Here is a 12,709-nt window from a genome sequence, read left to right on the forward strand (position 1 = left end):
TGCGGCGAGCGCGCCGAGCTCCCCACCTCGACCCCCTTGGAAATGTCGCGGGTGTGACCGAAGGCTGTCCCTCCGCCCCCCTCGGCCCCCGGCCCCTCACATGGAGCCGGGCCCCCCCCCCCGCCCCCCCGGTTTGATGGGTGGGAGACATTTTCTGTCTCCGGGAAGGGGGATCAGCATTCTCCTTGCTGTTTCCCCTGGTCCAGAGGGGCTCCCTGCGCCTCACGCCCACCCCCAGGAGACACCCCCTTAGAAATGCGTCGGGGGTGGGTCAGGCCCCATGAACGGGCGTGGGCTTGGTGGCTGCTGCCGGAGTACTGCCATCTCTGCGCTGGCTGGCATTTAGAACTTCATGGAAGTACCAACATGTACAGAAGCGCAGCTATCATGGGCACAGCTTGGCACACACGTGCTCACAACACAGCCAGCAGCCGGTCAGGAGGCTGGGCATCCCCAGACCCCCTCCCACCCCAGGTTGTCGCCAGAGACCCAGGCATGGGAGGTCCAGTGGCCGGTGGCACCTGGGTCCCTCTCCCCAAGGCTCCCTTCTCCAGGGACCCCTCAGCCAGAGCAGGGTGCCTGCCTTACAGGGGTCAGCCCTGGGGACTCCCAGGTGGCCCAAACCCAGGCCCCGCCCTCAGGACTTTGGGCAGAAGGAACTGTGTGGGCCCCACAGTTTCTGGATTCTGGATTCACTCAGCAAACACACATGTGCCAAGCCCGGGGCGGGCCCTGAAGGGTCCCTGGGCCAGTGGTCCTGCTGGCCCCACCCAGGTCGCCTGCAGGAGGTGGCTGGTTAAGGCTGGTGAAGGGAGGGGGCAGGGTCCTTTTTTGTTTGTTTGTTTTGGGTTTTTTGGGGGAGCATTCTCCACCATCTGGGTTTCCATGGAGAACTGGGCCCCTCCGTCAGCTTTGGGGGTAGGGGGGCAGTTTCCCCACACACCCTGCTTGGGGCCTATCAAACTCCACCAGACAAGATCTGCATCTTTTGACTCCAGATCCCTGGGTTCTGGAAACGCTGGGCATGAAGTCAAGGTCATATGCCCTATGCCCCAAGAGTTTGGGGTTCTGGCTCTAAATTCTGTAGGCTCCAGGCTACTTCCTCCCCCACAGGGTCTGGAACTGCCTTCCCTGCTCTCTAGGTCCCACCATGACAGCCACTGCAGGGCTGGACACCACAGCCACCCCACAGCCACCCCGGGTCGTTGATGTGTGGGGTTTGGACGTTCTTCCAGGCACTGGGGCTCTACCCAGCTGACCTCTGGCCTCTAACTTGGTTTCAGCCCCTCCAAGGTGCTCAGCCTGCTTTCTACACCCTCCTCTCCAGACGCTGGTCCCAGCTCCCAGCTCCCCTGGGACCCAGCCTTCCCCAGGAGGCCTGTAGCTGAGCTTCCCAGAGACTCCAAACCCAGGAAAACCGTGAGGACCCTGGCAGCCCCCGGGGCAGGAAGGGGGCCTTTGGGGACTGGGGAGGCTCAGGCACAGGAACGGGTCTTCCCCACCAAGGCCTGCCGGGAGCCGCCCTCTGGCAAGCTGCTCCCCTCCAGCCCTGCAGAGCGGGTGGGCCTGGTTAGGGGGGACATGTGGTACCAGGGGATGGCATGACTGGGACATAGCCGCTGGGGTCCCAGGTAGCCGCCTGGCCTCGTGCAGCCAATTAGATTCACTGTCCTGGGAACTTGAATGGAGACAGACGACTTCTGGGCCCTGGAACCCTGAGATCATGGAAAGTCAGTCTGAGTGGATACAGAACCCTGCAATTGTTGGGGAGCAAAAATGAAACCCACAGAAATAGCTGGTCAATGGAGAGGGCCCTCGAGCAAAGAGCGGGGCGGAGAAGGCAGCTCTGTGCCTGCCCTTGCTTCCCCCCAGCTCCGCGCCCCCGATTTTTTAAAAATGTTTTTTTACTGATTTCAGAGAGGAAGGGAGAGGAAGAGAGAGACAGAAACATCCATGATGAGAGAGAATCATGGATCGGCTGCCTCCTGCCCGCCCCACACTGGGGATCAAGCCCACAACCCGGGCATGTGCCCTGACCGGGAATTGAACCCTGACCTCCTGGTTCCTAGGTCGACGCTCAACCACTGAGCCCCACAGGCCGGGCTGCCCCCTTTGACTGGAGTCAACCTGAGCAGGTGTCTGGCCACTTGTCCTCAGCCAAGCCCCAGGCAGACCTGCAACCCTGAACTTGCCCCACCCGCAGGGTGCCAGCGGCCGGCTCCCTGGGTCTGGGTCTGACACAGCCCAGCTGCCCTCCCGGCTCCTCCAGCCCCCATGGTCCCAGGGAAAGCCTAGCCCCCCAGCCGGGCAGACAAGCCCCTCGCCAGCTCTGCCCACCCCCCGCCCCCATCTTGGTCACAGGGTGCCTGCCCCTCAACACGATCTCCCCCACAACTGGCGACCGGGCGCCTGGGCAGATGCCGCCTGCAGACATGTTTGCTTTGGCTGAGCACGGCGCTTCAAAAGAATTTGAATGGGTTGCCAACTCCGAAAAGTCAGATTTCACATAAAAATCCAGATTTCTGGCTTCTCTGGACAAACCAGAGGAGCCTGGCAGCTCCGGGCCGTGGTGTTTGTGATGGCTCCGGGTTCTGAGCTGTGTCTGCCTCAGCTGCCTCGGGCTGACACACACCCTTCACCCTCCGCGGCCCCCTCCACTCCCTGCCGCCTCCCGGAGCCCCTCGGCAGGTTCCTCACTGCCTCTCCCGGGAAGGAACCGAGCTCTGACCTTGGCCCACTCTTCCTGGTTCTGTCCCCTGCCCCCCGCCGCATCCTCCACATCACCCGCCACTGACATCCTGCCCGCCTCCAAGGCCCAAGTCAAAGGCGGAGAACTCAGGCCCCAGGAAGGCCCGGCTGCCTCAGCATAATCACCCTCCAGACTGGCCTCTCCCTCCTCGGCCCCCTGCCCGGGCGGCCCTTTGATTTGACCTATTGCTTTAGTTGTTGCTGTTAATCCTCACCCGAGGATTTTTTTTAAATATATATTTTATTGATATTTTACAGAGAGGAAGGGAGAGGGATAGAGAGCTAGAAACATCGATCAGCTGCCTCCTGCACACCTCCCACTGGGGATGTGCCCGCAACCAAGGTACATGCCCTTGACCAGAATCGAACCCGGGACCCTTCAGTCCGCAGGCCGACGCTCTATCCACTGAGCCAAACTGGTTTCGGCCCGAGGATATTTTTCCATTTATTTTTTCTTTAGAGAGAGTGAAAGGAAGAGGGAGAGACAGAGAGAAACATCAATAGGAGAAAGACATTGATTGTTGCCTCCCACACTTGCCCCGACCTGGGCCAGGGATCGAACCTGCAACCAAGGTATGTGCCCTTGACTGGAATTGAACTCAAACCCCTTCAGCCCTCAGGCCAACGCTCTATCCACTGGGCCAAGCTGGCCGGGCTACCCTATGACTTTTTTTTTTTTAAATATATTTTATTGATTTTTTACAGAGAGGAAGTGAGAGGAAGAGAGAGTTAGAAACATCGATGAGAGAGAAACATCGATCAGCTGCCTCCTGCACACCCCTCACTGGGGACATGCCCGCAACCAAGGTACATACATGCCCTTGACCGGAATCGAACCCAGGACCCTTGTGTCCGCAGGCCGACGCTCTATCCACTGAGCCAAGCTGGCCGGGCTACCCTATGGCTTTTGATCTATCTTCCCCACCAGGTTGCGCCAGGAACACCGCCACGACCATAGCTCTGCCAAAGCTCACACCTGCAGGGCCCTCCGGCTTCCATGCTTGGTCTCACCCACCGCCTGACCCTCTGCAGCAGGTCTAACCCCAGATCGCAGCCACTGGCTGTAGCTGCTGAGCATGGGCAGTGAGGCGGCTGCACACTGTGCTCTGTATGCACACTGGATTTTCAAGACTGAGTGCAAAAAGGAAAAAAAAAAAAAAAAAAAAAAAAAAAGGAAAGGAAAGAATGTAGCCCTGGCTGGGGGCTCAGCTGATTGGCACATCGTCCCGCACACCAAAATGCTGCGGTTCCATTCCCGGGCAGGGCACATACCTAGGTTGTGGGTTTGATCCCCAGTCAGGGCAAGGATGGGAGGCAACCAAAGGGTGTTTCTGTCTCCCTAAAACCAATTTAAAAAAGAAGAATCAGCCTGGCCGGCGTGGCTCAGTGGATAGAGCGTCGGCCTGCGGACTCAGGGGTCCCAGGTTCGATTCCGGCCAAGGGCCCATGCCCAGGTTGTGGGCTCGATCCCCAGTATGGGGCGTGCAGGAGGCAGCAGATCAATGATTCTCTCTCATCATTGATGTTTCCATCTCTCTATCCCTATCCTTTCCTCTCTGAAATCAATAAAGAAATATATTTTTTTTAAAAAAGAAGAATCTGCCAAAACCGGTTTGGCTCAGTGGATAGAGCGTCGGCCTGCGGACTGAGGGGTCCCAGGTTCGATTCCGGTCAAGGGCATGTACCTTGGTTGCGGGCACATCCCCACTGGGAGGTGTGCAGGAGGCAGCTGGTTAATGTTTCTCTCTCATCGATGTTTCTAGCTCTCTATCCCTCTCCCTTCCTCTCTGTAAAATATCAATAAAATATATTAAAAAAAAAAAAAAAAAGAAGAATCAGTCCAGCCGGCATGGCTCAGTGGTTGAGCATTGACCTATGAACCAGGAGGTCACGGTTTGATTCCTGGTCAGGGCACATGCTCGGGTTGTGGATTCGAGACGGGGCCTGCGAGAGGTTCTCTCTCATCATTGGTTCTCTCATCATTGATGCTCTAGCTCTTTCTCCCTCTCTCTTCCTCTCTGAAATCAATAAAAAAATATTTTTTAAAAAAGAATCAACCAGCCAAAACCGGTTTGGCTCAGTGGAAGAGCGTCAGCCTGCGGACTGCAAGGTCCCAGGTTCGATTCCGGTCAAGGGCATGTAACTTGGTTGCGGGCACATCCCCAGTAGGAGGTGTGCAGGAGGCAGCTGATCGATGTTTCTCTCTCATCGATGTTTCTGACTATCTATCACTCTTCCTTCCTCTCTGTAAAAAATCAATAAAATATATTAAAAAAAAAAAGAATCAACCAATGAATTAATAAAATAGGTGGAACAACAAATCAGTGTTTCTCTCTGTCCTCTTTCCCTTCCTCTCTCAAATCAGTTTTTACAAAGCCTATCTAATAAAGAGGGAATATGCTAATTGACCGTCACGCCCTCACAAAGATGGCGACGCCCACAGCCAATACGGAAGGAATATGCTAATTGACTGCCATGCCCTCAAATATGGTGGCACCCACAGCCACAAGATGGTGGCGCCCAGTCCCCTCAGTCCCGCCGAGGCGGCAGGTGGGTGACAAGGCTGAGCCCACCCCCAGGTGGGTCTGGCCACTCCATGCGCCTGCCTCCGGAGTCCCCCAGTCTCCTCAGCCCCCCAGCCACCCAGGGCCACCTGAGGCTCAGGTATAACTAAGGGCTGGCTGAGGCTTGTGCTGCCGGCAGTGGCAGCAGCAGAGGTGTGATGGGGGCATCGCCTTCCCCTGATCGCCGGGTCACCTCCTGCCCCTGCGGGCTCCCAGACTGTGAGAGGGGGCAGGATGGGCTGAGGGACCCCCCCTCCAGTGCACGAATTTTCATGCACCGGGCCTCTAGTTAAAAATAAAAAGAATCAGCCTATGAAAGTATAAATAAGTGGAACAACAAATCGAAGAAAGCAGAAGCTCCCTGCCCACCACCTCCCAGCCCCAGGCCTGGCCCCGCAAAGGGTGCCGCTCCCAGGAAGCAGCTGTGGCCTTGAGGGCCCCCTCCCACGCCAGCCCAGCCCCCCGGAGCCTCTGCCCGCTGCGCAGCTGCTGCAGGCTGTGCTGGGACAGGACCCCTCACCAGGGCAAGATTTGGCCACATCTGGCCAAAAGCCAGAAGGGCCTGTTCTGGACAACTGTCACTGGCCCCGGAACCATCCGCCCCTCCCCACTCTGACACTGGGCCAAGCGACATAGGGGGCCTAGGAAAGAAATGTGGTCCCCTTCCAAGCCCCCGGGGCCTCTTGGGGCAGGACTATCCGGTGGGCAGAAGGGGGCACGGGCCATGGCCTCTGACGCTTCCCTGCGTGGAGACCAGAGCCATCGCTGGCATCGTCCCCCTGAGGCCTGGAGACTCCAATTATTGCCCTGCCGCCCACAGCCCTCGGCTCAGTGAGGAGAGGTGGGTGGACACATTCAGAATTCCTTCCTGGGGCCAGAGATACTGTCCACCCGTTCCTGCCCCCAGGCCTGGAGCCAGCGGCCACTTCCTCTGGCTGAGGCTGCCACGGGCACCTGCCCTTTGTCCACCACGGGCTCCCTCCCCAGGCCACTCAGAGGAACCGAGAGTGGCCAAGGGGAACAGGAACTGGGCTGCAGAACCCGGGTGTGAGGTTCCGAGTCAGGACAGTCACTCTCTGGGCATGAGCCCCACCCCCATCATGGGACTCGCTGGCACCAGGGCTCACCACCCACCCTTGATGGGCCCAGGCCAGGGACCGGCTGGCTGCAGAGGACAGAGCCCACACAGACAGCTGTGTGCCTGGCTCACCCCCAGCCTGCCTCAGCTCACCCGGGCTGCTCATGCGCCGCGTACCCACCACCCAGCGTGTGCTGGGGCCTCCCTCCCAGCGGATGGAGTGGGCACGGGACACACGGTGAGCAGGTGGCTCTGAGGCTGAGGGCCTCACTCACCACCCTGCTGAGGGGACACGAACAATTGTCCCCATGTTCCCCAAATGTGGGAAATGTGACTGCATAATTTGTGGTTGTGGGGGACTGTGTGAAAAAAACAAAACACGGATTATCCCCACCCTCAGGTGGGCATGAAGAGGCCGGGAGCCAAGGCCTTCAGAAGTCTTGCACAGGACAAGCCCCCTCTAAAGGCTCGCTGCACAGTGGATAGAGCGTCAGCCTGCGGACTGAAAGGTCCCAGGTTCGATTCCGGTCAAGGGCATGTACCTTGGTTGCGGGCACATCCCCAGTAGGAGGTGTGCAGGAGGCGGCTGATCGATGTTTCTCTCTCATCGATGTTTCTAGCTCTCTATCCCTCTCCTCTCTCTTCCTCTCTGTAAAAAATTAATAAAATATATTTTAAAAAAATAAATAAATAAATGCTCGCTGCGGCGGCTCCGAGGGCGCAGGGACCGTCCTGCCTGGGAACACAGGAGCCGCCTGAGCGGTGGGCCATCCGGGCAGAGGCCCAGCCGGAGCAGAGCCCGGCTTCTCTGGATGAGGGATGGAGGGAGACCCAGGAGACCAGGGCACAATCTGAGGGACCGGCTAAAGGACTCAGGCCAATCCCTGGCCTGTGAGGACCTTGGCCATCTCACCTGCCTCGGGCAGACGGACCTGCCAGGGGAAGCAGGACAAGCAGGACAACGGCAGGCGGGCTGCAGGCCTGGGGCAGGAACTGTGTGCACCTTTCTCTGGCCCCGGGAGGGATGCCGTAGCGGCCCCCAGGCACACTGCCCGCCCCCACCTCTGCTCCTGAGCGAGCTTTCCGCAGCCCGGCCGGCCACCCCGCCCGCCCCTCCTCCATGCCCTGCCCAGCACCGCGGCGCCTCCTCACAGTCCTGCCTCCTCAGCCCCTGCACCCGCCTGGGAAGGTGCCCGGTGCCCCTGGGCCCGGTGAGCGCTATGCCCGCCGCCCCCTGCAGCCGCGAGACAGGAAGCAGAGGGGGCTCGTCACACAGAGGACACCTCAGTCTCCCTCCGTGCCCCACGCGGTCCCCTTCCGTGGGGGACCCCGGGCCTACTCATCACTCTGCCCCTTGTCCGCAGGGAGGGTCCGGAGGGCCCACCCAGCCAGGGGACGCTGCACCGGGAGAGGCTCCCGCTCCTCCCGCCTGGGCCCCCTCCCTCCCCCCCCAGGAGGAGAGACCCGAGGCCCAGACCACCCCAGCCAGCCGCTGCGGGGTCACCAGCCGGAAGCCACGTGCTCTGCTGGGCCGCTGGAGAGCTGGCAACAATAACATCCCGCAGGGACTGTGCCTGCTCTGTGTCACCCCAGCGAGTCCTCTCCCCACCCAGGACGCCGCTGGCATCGTTTACGCGGCTTTCCCAACACCTCCCAGCTGGGAGGAGGCCAGGTCGGCACCCACATGCGGTCTGTGTGCCTCAGTGTCCCCACGACCTGTCCTGCCCTTCCAGGGCCTTCACCTCGCTGTCTGCAAGGGCCTGATGGGGAAATGACCCATGTCTGGGCCTCGGACATAAACGGCCCAGAAGACCTCGTCACCTGGAGACGGAGGCAGAGGCAGAGGCAGAGGCAGAGGCGGAGGCCCAGCCTGAAGGCCGGCGCCCTGGCTGCCCTGCTCAAGCCCAGCCGTCGGGGCCCACACTGCCCGGCCCACCGGCTGCCGAGGCCCTCAGGGTCCTCATGCTGGCCCCCTTCCTCCGCCAGCCGTGGCTCTCAGGAGGGGCTGAGCGAGTGACCGGCAGCGGCATGTGCACGGTGCCGGGCCACAGGCTCCGACCCAAGGGAGGCGGCCAGGTAGACCAGGTGGGAGCCCCCTGACAGCCCCCCTGGGAAGGGGCCCCCACCTACCCCCGAGGTCCTCGATGATGTCCAGGGTGGAGCTCCACGAGAAACGCTCCACGGCCCCCAGCTCCAGCCCGGCCAGGGCGCTGGGCAGCGCCTCCAGCTCATAGGCACCCCGCTTCTTCCAGTAGAGAAACATGCCGAGGCCCAGGGAGGCCTCCCCACCAGGCCCGTGCCCTCAGAGGCGGGGCGGCCCCGGGGACCTGGGTCCCCGAGGCCTGGACGCCATGGGCACAAGGGCTGCAGAGGGGCTGCAGGCCCCCGGGGGCTGGCCTGGGGCCGGGAGCTCGGCCTCCCCGGGGAGGGAGCCTGCTGGGAGCGGCTGGGGGCCCGGAGTGACCAATGGCCGGGCCCGGCCCCACACAAAGCGCCTTTCTTCCCCTCCTACAGCATTTTACAAATTTCCACTTCCCGGCCCCCTCAGAGCCCCCACGGAGGGGACGGGCCGGCGATGGGGACGCAGAGGCCCTGAAAAGAGTGCGATTGTTCCGCGGTCTCTTCGCTAGGATGAGTTTTCAGAGGAGAAAAATGTGCTGCCCCAGGAGCAATCCCAGCCCGCTGGCCCTGACCTCTGACCCCAGCCCCAGCCCTGGCTGGCCCCTGCGGGGTTCCTCAATGCGGAGAGGAAGCACCAGGAGGGGGCCGGGGAGTGACCCCGGAGCTGTCCTCAGCTGCCCCCTCAGGCACCGTCCCCGGGAAGCTCGAGGCAGGTGTCCCAGCTTTGCTGAGCAAAGCTCTGGAGGAGGCCTCCGGGCTCAGAGGCCTGGCCCTCAGGCTGCCCGTGAGCCCCGAATCTGCCCTCTGGGCTCTGGTTGAGGGCCTCTCCCCTCCCCAGGCTGCCCCCCCACCCGTCTCCCTCCTCGGACGGTGTCACCCACACCAACGGCAGCGCCATGCAGGGAGCCCGGGGCAGGAACTCGTGCAAACAGCCTCTGGCCCCGTCAGGACGGAGCTTCGGTGCCCCCTGCACTGTGGGCGGAGGGTGGGAATGGAGGGTGGGGTGGGGGCAGGAAGGTCGGAAGGGCTGGCAGATGGGGGGGTATAAGCCACCCAAAAAAGAACCCTAAGAAGAATAAAAAGTCCAGCAATGGCCCTAACTGGTTTGGCTCAGTGGATAGAGCATCGGCCTGTGAACAGAAAGGTCCCAGGTTCGATTCCGGTCAAGGGCATGTACCTGGGTTGCGGGCACATCCCCAGTAGGGGGTGTGCAGGAGGCAGCTGATGGATGTTTCTCTCTCATCGATGTTTCTGACTCTCTATCCCTCTCCCTTCCTCTCTGTAAAAAATCAATAAAATATATTAAAAAAAAAAAAAGTCCAGCTATGCAAAGCATGGAAGTTACCAGTCAAGTTATTCCAAAGCCCTGTGAAAACTGCACACTTGTATGTAGTTAGAAATAAACATGAAGACTGATGGCTGCCCTGGGCGAGACCTCTGCCCTGGTACTCAGGAAGGCCGGGCCTGCCACTCCCCGGCCCCCCACAGAGGGAGGACTGTCCCGCGGTGCAGATGAGGAAACGGGCTCAGCGAATGAGCTGCGGAACTTGGATCTGAACCCAGGAGCGTCTGGCTTCAAAGACAAGTCGGGGGCCTGGGCAGCCACCTAGGGGAGGAGGCTGAGGGGTCAGAGGGCAGCGGCCTGGCCTCATGAAGACCCGGAAATGCCATGTTGCTGAGCCGCCTCTGTCTGACCCTCTGTGCCCCCCCGCCTGCCAGGGCCCCGAGGAGCTAGCCTGGCGTTGGGGGCTGAGCTGGGGCAGAGGAGAGCACCCCACCTTCCAGACGCCTGGCGACAGGGAGGCACGAGGTCCAGGCGGGGAGAGCTGGCAGCAGAGGGCTCTGCCCTCCAGGGGGGTCGCCCAGGGCCGCGGGGGTGGGAGGGGGTTGGGTGGCTGTCTCGGCAGCCTGCTCACCCCTAGCTGAGGGCTAAGGTGCCAAGAGGCAGCGGAGTAATTCAAACCATATGCCCGCCTACCCTCCCCCCGGGCTCGGAGCCAGGGATGGACAAACGCGGGCTCCTTGGTCCTCGATCTCTGGCACCCACGTGGCCTGGGCTTGAGCCCACAAGAGGCTGGGGGTGCCCCCCTCGTGTTCATGGGCAGTTGGCCAGTGTGGGGGTGTCAGGCCGAGCTTGGGGAGTGAGACAATGTGTCCCCGGCAGCCACGGCCCCGTCTCAGTGCCCACCCACCTGAGGCCAGTGCTGCAGAGTTGGGGGTGGTCCCGGAGCAGTGACCCAGCCCCAAAGCCCCTGTGCCGGACCTGGTGGGGCCGCTCTGGGTTATGGCTTCAGAACAGCCAGCCCCAAGGCAGCCTCAGGTGTGGGGGGGGTGGGGGAGAGGGTGGGGGGGTAGCAGCAATGATTCCTCCCTACCCTCAGCTCTGGGGTGAACACAGGAGCCCCTGCCCCTGCACACACCCAACTACCGAGGCCAGCGGTGCCCCTCCCTCCCCGCTCGCAGGATGCATGCGCCCCATCCCCAGGTTCTCTGTCCCCAAATGCTCCTCCTGCTTCCCACCTCCCCGCCTCGGCTACTGCCAGTCCTCCGCCCGGATGTCCCCTCGGCGCCCACAGAGTCGCCCACTCTCCTCTGTCCAGGCTGGAGGTCCCCAGCCCCGCCTCCCTCCTTCCTCCCGGGGTGCACGAGGGAGGCCTGCAAGCCTGCACTGGGCTGGGGGAGCCGGGAAACTAGAGCGCTGGCGCTGGCGATGCGGCTCAGACATGGGGTCCCTTCCCCGCGGCTGAGACAGCGGGTGGGCATGGCTGACCTGCGCGCTGCTGTGTCTCCCCGCCCCCCCCCCCCCCCCGACCGGGGCAGAGCGATGACAGCTACGCTGACTCGGGCCAGAGGCCGTGCTGAGCGCGGTTCATAGGTTCTCTCCTTTAATCCTCACGTCAGCCCATGAGGCAGGCGGGACTGTCACCCCAGGACCAGGGTGCAGAAGCTGAGGTGGGACAGAGGGCGGGGGTCACTTGCCCAGGGCCACCCAGAGTTAACAGGGCGCAAGGCATAAGCCACACGGCCTGGCCTCGAAGACACAGTCCCTGCAGGTGAGCGGCCCGAGGCCCGAGTTAGTCAGGGTGGTCCAAGCTGGGAGCCCAGCCTCCCGGCCCAGGCCCGCTCTCCTGCCCCCTCCTCCTGCCTCCTCTCAGCGGAGCCAGGAGGCCACTGGCTCGGACCAGGACAGACAGAGGGACGCGACCTGGAGCGTCGGGGCTGCTTAATCCAGGGCCTGGCAAGCGCCTTGGGCGAGAGGAGGGGCGAGCCTCTTGGCAAGTCAGCTATTTCCTTGAGGGCGAAGCGCCCCGAGGCTGGAGGGGACCCCAGGCAGCTGAGTGAGGGGCTGGAAGGGGAACAGGTGGCCTGAACCACCCTCAGCGCCCCCAAAAAACTCCCCTCCCCCCGCTGGTGTCTCTCAGCTGAGCCCAGACGCCTCCCCCAACCCGCCCTGGAGACCCCTTCCCTGAGGGCGGCTCCCAAAGGGGTGGGGACCAGCTGAGGGTCCTCCCTGGGCCTCCCTGGCTGGCAGCCTGAGGCTCTGATTCCACATCTGCGCGGGGTTTCGGAGGAGCCCCCTCTGGGCGGCTCCCCGAGATCCTGCTCACGGGGCTACGCCGGGGTCTGGCAGAGAGCAGGGGACGCAGACTTGGGGGGCGGTCCTTGCAGTCTGAAAGGGGGCCTGCCCCTCTCACTCCCTCTCCCAGGCAAGGTCCACGTCCACCATGACCTTCTGTGGTCCCCTGAGCCCCCCAGGAGCTGGCGCTCACATCCTTTCCTCCTCCTGGCATTTGGGGAGGCCTGTGTGGACCCCCAGGGCGGCCAGAGTGCCAGCTGTGTGTGTGTGTGTGGGGGGGGCTGGGAACAGACTGGTGCTGACAGGCAGTGCCCAGTGCCAGCCGCCAGCTCGCGTGAGAAGCAGCCTCGCGGCTGGGCTGCGTTAAGTGTTCCCAGGTGGGGCTGCAGCCGCCGACGCCAGCCCTCCCACCCGAGGCCCATTATGTAACCCAGCCCCCTGCCGCCAGCCTCTGCCTCCGCCGGCCAAGCCCGAGAGGACGGGTCCCTGACCGCCTCCCACCCTCCACCCAGCTCCGGGGAATGAGGAGACTCTGTCCCCACCTGCCAGGGGTGCTGGCAAAGGACCCTCCAGGACCACAGCCTGGTGGTGGCCCTGGGGGGTGGAGGCCAGAGCCCGGCC

General features: G+C 62.2%; 1 protein-coding gene across 3 annotated transcripts in view; it reads right to left on the bottom strand.

Annotated features, from left to right (window-relative positions):
* Positions 1-12,709, bottom strand: part of PLEKHG5 (pleckstrin homology and RhoGEF domain containing G5) — a gene marked incomplete at its 3' end in the record, with an annotated part of 46,614 nt that overhangs the window by 25,119 nt on the left and 8,786 nt on the right. The window lies entirely within an intron of this gene.

The sequence above is a fragment of the Plecotus auritus genome (genome assembly GCF_963455305.1).
Source record: "Plecotus auritus genome assembly, chromosome: 2".
Classification (NCBI taxonomy): domain Eukaryota; kingdom Metazoa; phylum Chordata; class Mammalia; order Chiroptera; family Vespertilionidae; genus Plecotus; species Plecotus auritus.